General features: G+C 33.2%; 1 protein-coding gene across 1 annotated transcript in view; it reads left to right on the top strand.

The window, feature by feature from the left end:
• The first annotated feature begins 7,260 nt into the window (after positions 1-7,260).
• The window catches only part of hoxd4a (homeobox D4a), a 2,670-nt gene continuing 2,430 nt past the window's right edge, over positions 7,261-7,500 (top strand). Inside the window, exon 1 of the mRNA XM_061971584.1 lies at positions 7,261-7,500. This exon is cut by the window's right edge and continues 744 nt beyond it. The gene's annotated coding sequence lies outside the window, so the exon portion shown is untranslated.

Raw genomic sequence — 7,500 nt, forward strand, 5'->3', positions numbered from 1 at the left:
GTGTCTGACAGGCAGCTGCGAAAGTATTTACTGCCTTGCTGCAATGCGGCAAAATGGAGCCTCTTGCATGCAAGCAAAGCAGACGCAGCCTGGGAATACACACATTTAATTTTGTTTATATTTTTTACACACTTAGGCATTTATTTCTTTACATACTTAGCAAATGTATGCATTTATAGGCTTACTTCAATGTGCATTGATTAGGAATGAAAGTATACTTTTAATTTTTCGAATAAATGAGTGCAGAAACGAAATATTTACTGATTGCTACGACGCAGCAAGTGCATTTTAAAACATTATATATGCATTCATAAGCTTACTTTTATGTGCATTGATTAGGAATGAAAGTATGCTTCTAATTTACAAATAAATGAGTGCAGAAACGAAATATTTACTGATTTCTACGACGCATTTTTAAACATTATCATTGTTTAGTTTCATGCTAAAAAAACATGTTTTGGAGGAAAGGCCTGCACTTGAAGCCTAAAAAAAGCATTAGTTACTCCAATACAGAACATATTAACACACATGTCTGACTATTTAAAGCAATTCTTGAATCAAACTTTGAGAAGTTGTCTCCTTTAAGTGGTGATTATAACGTTAAAGTCCATATTTGTACATTTAGCTCTGCTGGGATCATGTTTATTCCCAGCAGTGGTTGAGGTTTGGGAAACTGGGCCAACCTGCTAATCTCCGGCAGGGGGCGCTGTTGTCCAACAGTCTGGCGCGTTGGACCAGTGAAACTGCGCTCTGATTGGCTGAGACGCGTGGTCATGTGACTCCTTGGTTTTATAGGGGACAGTCGTCTGCAGCCAGCGTGTATGTGCGTCCGTGTGTGTGTGCGGGTGCGTGTGCGTGTGTGTGTGTGTGTTTATGCGGTTCCAAAGGAAATCACCACTTGTTTGACTTGTGTGAATACATGTGGACAAAGCAAGAAAACAAACAAACATGCAGGATAAAGTGTAAGATATATGGATGATAGCTAAAGATAATAGATGGATATGTTGTATGAAATTAAAACTATAAATACTATAATACGGTTACTGCTACACTAATAATATAATAGTAATAACAGTAAATCCATAATTAATTTTAATAAAAATAATACTTATACATAATAGAAATATTAAAAACAACAAGAATGATGATAATATATAGCAACAATAATATATAATAATAATAAAAATGTTATTATTATTATTATTATTCAATTATCCATTATTACTGTATTATGTGCCTGCTGGCAAAGCAGTCGGGTCAACGTCAATACTATTGGTGAGTGGATCGATCCCAATATCAGTTTAGATGATGTCATGTTTTTTAGTAGGCAAAAATATTTTAATTATATTTTATACATAGATTCTCGCCAGGCTAGATGTTAGTAACAGGTAGCTGGTCCATAATATTTGTTTACATTTCTCATAATGCCAACAATATAATGAACATTATAATAAATATGATATTGTTAATAATCTGCATTATTTATGATTATTATTATTATGATTATCATAATGATCATTACCAGGGCTATTAATGTCATAATACTAGTTGTTGTTATCCTTATTAATAAGCGAAGCACTCAGGTCAATGAGTTTGACTGGTGGATCGATCCTAATACCTATTACCGATACCGTGTTGTTCTCAGGAGGCCTGTCATAGTTGAACTATATTTTATATGCAGGTTTTTTGCCAGTCCAGAGGTTAGCAACAGGTAGCTGACTCAACAAAAATGTGACATTTCTCTAACAATTTTGTTATTATTAATAATAATAATAATAATAATAATAATAATAACAACAACAAAAAAAATAATAATACAAGGATAAAAACAATTATAATGATGATGATAATAATCATTATAATAAATATAATATTGTTAATGTTCTGCAATATTTATGACTATTATTATGATTGTCATAATCATTATTACTATGGCTATTAATATCATAATACTGGTTTTTGTTTTCTTTATTAAGGTAATAATAATTATCATGGGCCAGCTCACAAAGCCAAGCACTCAGGTCAATGAGGTTGACTGGTGGATCGATCGTAAAATCTATTACCGATACCATGTTGTTTTCTGGAGGCCTGTGATAGTTGAACTATATTTTATATGCAGATTTTTTGCTGGTCCAGAAGGTTAGCAACAGGTAGCTGGCTCATCAAAAATGTGACATTTATCTAAGAAAATAATAGTACAAGGATAAAAACAATTATAATGATGATGAGAATAATAATTTTAATCAATATAATATTGTTAATGTTCTGCAATATTTATGATTATTATGATGATTATCATAATCATTATTACTATGGCTATTAATATCATAATACTAGTTTTTGTTATCTTTATTAAGGTAATAATAATCAATGAGTCAATGAGTTTGACTGGTGGATCGATGCTGATATCTATTACCGATACCATGTTGTTCTCTGGAGGCCTGTCATAGTTGAACTATATTTTATATGCAGATTTTTGCCTGTCCAGAGGTTAGCAACAGATAGCTGGCTCATCAAAAATGTGACATTTCTTTAACAATTATGTTAATAATAATAATAATAATAATAATATTAATATTAATAATAATAATATTAATAATAATAATAATAATAATAGTACAAGGATGAAAAGAATTATAATGATGATGATAATAATAATTATAATAAATATAATATTGTTAATGTTCTGCATTATTTACGATTATTATTGTGGTTATCATAATCATTATTAATATAGCTATTAATCGACTTGTCCAGGATGTACCCTGCCTTCCGCCCAAAACGCAGCTGAGATAGGCTCCAGCGACCCCCCGCGACCCCGAAAGGGACAAGCGGTAGAACATGGATGGATGGATGGATATAGCTATTAATATCATAATACTAGTTTTTGTTTTCCTTATTAAAGTACTAATAATTATCATGGGCCAGCTCACAAAGCAAAGCACTCAGGTCAATGAGTTTGACTGGTGGATCATCCTAATATCTACTACCGATACCACGTGGTTCTCTGGAAGCCTATAAAATTTTAACTATATTTTATATGCAGATTTTTTTTTGCCAGTCCAGAGGTTAGCAACAGGTAGCTGGCTCATCAAAAATGTGACATTTCTCTAACAATGATGTTAATAATAATAATAATAATAATAATAATAATAATAATAATAATAATAATAAAAATACAAGGATAAAAACAATGATAATGATGATGATAATAATAATTATAACAAATATAATAATGTTAATATTCTGCAATATTTATGATTATTATTATGACTGTCATAATAATTATTACTATGGCTGTTAATATCATATTACCAGTTTTTGTTATCCTTATTAAGGTAATAATAATTATCATGGGCCAGATCACAAAGCCAAGCACTCAGGTCAATGAGTTTGACTGGTGGATCGATCCTAATATCTATTACCGATACCATGTTGTTCACTGGAGGCCTGCAATATTTTAACTATATTTTATATGCAGATTTTTTGCCGGTCCAGAGGTTAGCAACAGGTAGCTGGCTCATCAAAAATGTGACATTTATCTAAGAATTATATTAATAATAATAATAATAATAATAATAATAATAGGATAAAAACAATTATTATTATAATGAGAATAATAATTATAATAAATATAATATTGTTAATATTCTGCATTATATATGATTATTATTATGATTATCATAATGATTATTACTATGGCTATTAATATCATAATACTAGTTTTTGTTATCCTTATTACTACTGTAATAAGGATAACAAAAACTAGTATTATAATTTTTTTGCCAGTGCAGAGGTTAGCAACAGGTAGCTGGCTCATCAAAAATATGACATTTCTCTAACAATTATGTTATTAATAATAATTTATTATTATTAATAATAACAATAATTATCATAATAATAATAGTACAAGGATAAAAACAATTAGAATGAAAATAAATATAATAGCAACAGTAGTGCATACCATGTTGTTAATATTTATTATCATGATAATGCTATTGTTGTCATTTGTATCCTATTAACAATTATATTTATTATGGGTATGCTTGCAAAACATTTAGGTCAACCCCAACATCGATAATATCGTCCTTTGGATTAATATCAATACCTGTATTAACAATTTTTTTTTCATGTATAGGCCTATACATTTTATTTATATTTTAGTCATAGATTATTGCTGGGCCAGAGGTTAGCAACTGGGAGCTGGCCCTCTAAAAATGTAACATTTCTGGAGTAGTGATAATAAGAATAATGATAATAATAATAAAAACTATTGAAGAAAAGTGCTAAAATGGTCCATTGTGGACATGTGTCCCAAGCAGTGACTTCCTGCCTTCCTCATTCCTAATTCCTTCCTTCCCTCTTTGCTGTGCAGCCATTATTGAGGAAGTGCAACTTTGGAGGATTATTTATGGTCCGACGCGCGCTGGTGAGTGGCTGCGAGGAAACACGTGACGCCATTAAAGTTGTCTTTGTGGCGGGTAGGCTTGACGAGACAAAATATAATTCTCTTTGTGTACTGGCAAGTGGCTCCAGATGGGCCAGGGAGTTTGGAGCTATGGAGGCTCGGACGGCGGCCATGCAGGGCACTCGGGGCTGGCGCGATGCAATATGTACCGGTGACGCTGTACCGGTGCAATCGTGGTAAAGTGGCTTTTTTTTTTTTTTTTAATCGTTTGTTGCATGCATGGCGATGATGTCATAGGAGTGAGACTGGATGTAGTTTCCTGCCTGAGTGCAGTTGGGGCTTTCTGGAGGTGGTCCTCTGCAGATGACGTGTGCTGCTGGTGATAATTAAATCGACTTTTTTTTTTATAGAATAGTATAGAATAGAATAGAAAGTACTTTATTGATCCCTGGGGGAAATTCAGCACCACAGTTCGCTCACAATAGACAATAAACACTTTGGTATTTTTTTACATGTGAATAATATAAATACAGTCTATTATACAGCATTATTCACATGTGAATAATATAAATACAGTCTATTATACAGCATTATTCACATGTGAATACTATAAATACAGTCTATTATACAGCATTATTCACATGTCAATAATATAAATACAGTCTATTATACAGCATTATTCACATGTGAATAATATAAATACAGTATATTATACAGCATTATTCACATGTGAATAATATAAATACAGTCTATTATACAGCATTATTCACATGTGAATAATATAAATACAGTATATTATACAGCATTATTCACATGTGAATAATATAAATACAGTCTATTATACAGCATTATTCACATGTCAATAATATAAATACAGTCTATTATACAGCATTATTCACATGTCAATAATATAAATACAGTCTATTATACAGCATTATTCACATGTGAATGATATAAATACAGTCTATTATACAGCATTATTCACATGTGAATAATATAAATACAGTCTATTATACAGCATTATTCACATGTGAATAATATAAATATAGTCTAACAAGGACTAACTGATCCCAATGAGGCCTGTTAAAATAAAACTGCATGATTTTGTTTTATTTTATTTTGCATTATACTTCGATGCATATGTGCTTATTTAATTGCTCTCCAATAGCTTTCTGCTTTTTGCATTCCCCCAAAATAAATAAGTCAGCTAAATATTGAAAATATTTAACAACATGGCCTGTATAAGATGGAAACCTATAATTTGCAGTTTTTTATTAATATCAAGCAGGAATTGAATTGAATTGCTGCAAAATAACCACCGTGGTCAGAATTTAGCATGGGTATTATTTCCTTAATTTTGTAGATTGAACACTTTTAACTTAGTGTTAGACTTAGACTTTATTGTCATTCAAATTTGAACTTTACTTTATTTCTAACTGTTATTTCTAACAGTTGTTATTTTTTTTTAGTTGATAAAACCCCCCAAATAGCCTTGAAAAAAAGACTCAAAAGAGCCTGGAGCTCTTCAGTCTGGAGTGGGAAAAAAAAACGCTGACTCCATCATTCTTTTGTGCTGCTTCCCGGCTTTGACCTGTCCCAAGTGCTGCCCGGGGAAGGTGAAAAGCAGGTCAGGCTGTCTCCTGCAAACACACACCTGGATGCAATTAGGACCGTGCTTTTATTACGTCACAAATAAACTCAGTTTGGAAGCGATTTGGTTGAGTTCGCCTGCAAAGTGTCATTTTGCGTAAAATACATAATGATTACGCACAGCATCACCGACCATTTGATGCGCATGTACAGATAAATATCAAACATTTACACATAATAAGGAGACGTTTGCCTCCCTGCAATAAAAGTCAATCCATTCATCCATTTTCTACCGCTTGTCACTTAAATAAATAATTCAAGAATAAGCATTCCAGCTTTTAAAGTTGGCCTACTATTTCTATGTTGACTATTTGCTATGTGATATTTTGGACCACTCTGATAGGTGAATAATTCATCACTTTTAAAGCTTTTTTGGATGCAAAGCTGTTCAAAAGGCTGCCACTGAGCTCATATTAATGACCAACAAGAGAGCTTGAGCTCCCTTTGAGCTGTCAGTGAGGCTGAAAAATATTTTTTTCTGGGGTCTAACTTTGTTAAATGATTTGGTGTGACCTGCAGTGGCCTCATATCGATCCAGTGGACTGCATTGTTTTTGTGGAAGAAAACAAATACATGCCATGGACATATTTAACAGCGTTTTAACTATTGTGGGAGGATATCATTAAGATATCGATCCAGTGGACTGCATTGTTTTTGTGGAAGAAAACAAATACATGCCATGGGATATCATTAAGATAATGAAGGGTGCAGTGATTAAGACATGTTTAGTGTAGATATGCTGCAACATAATCATATGTTCAATTGAAACTGGGTGCAAGATTAAGGAAATACGTCGACACTATGCAAATAATGAAATTGCAAACCCAATTCTGGCATTTAAAAAAAAAAAAAAAAAGGTCGATATTAATAAATTGCATGGACTGCAACGTTCCCCCCTGCGTCAAGTGAAAGGAACTCCATTATAATAGGGCCAAAATAAACAAGGAGATTGCAGAAACACACACACACACACACACATGTGCATGACCTTTGAAAGAGTCTTCCACGCGTGCATGCTCATAACTCCTCTTTCCCGCATCCTGTAGGGACGCCTCCCGTCGTCTATATATACCCTGTAGAACCGAATTTGTGTGATCAAACCACAGTCACAGATTCGATTCTAGGGGAGTATATGGTCGATGAAAAAACGTCGACTTATTGACACCTCATTCCAATATACACTGTACATGCGCGCACTAATCAAGCAACATGTTGGAATGGAACATTGTGCACGCTGCACGCCTCCCTCTCGTCTCTAATGAATGATTCCCAGAGGCGGCCATTGGCCAATTGTTTCCAGGACCCCGCAGTGGATGAAGGGGATGAGATGCGGGCTAACTTTTGCATGACCCCCCCTCCTTGACAAAGACAGTTGCCATCAATTGTCCTGCACTCTTTATTTAAACCAGAGGGGCTTCTTTTTCTCTCTCTCCCCTTGGCAC

Source organism: Nerophis lumbriciformis, linkage group LG13 (genome assembly GCF_033978685.3).
Source record: "Nerophis lumbriciformis linkage group LG13, RoL_Nlum_v2.1, whole genome shotgun sequence".
NCBI classification, from domain to species: Eukaryota; Metazoa; Chordata; class Actinopteri; order Syngnathiformes; family Syngnathidae; genus Nerophis; species Nerophis lumbriciformis.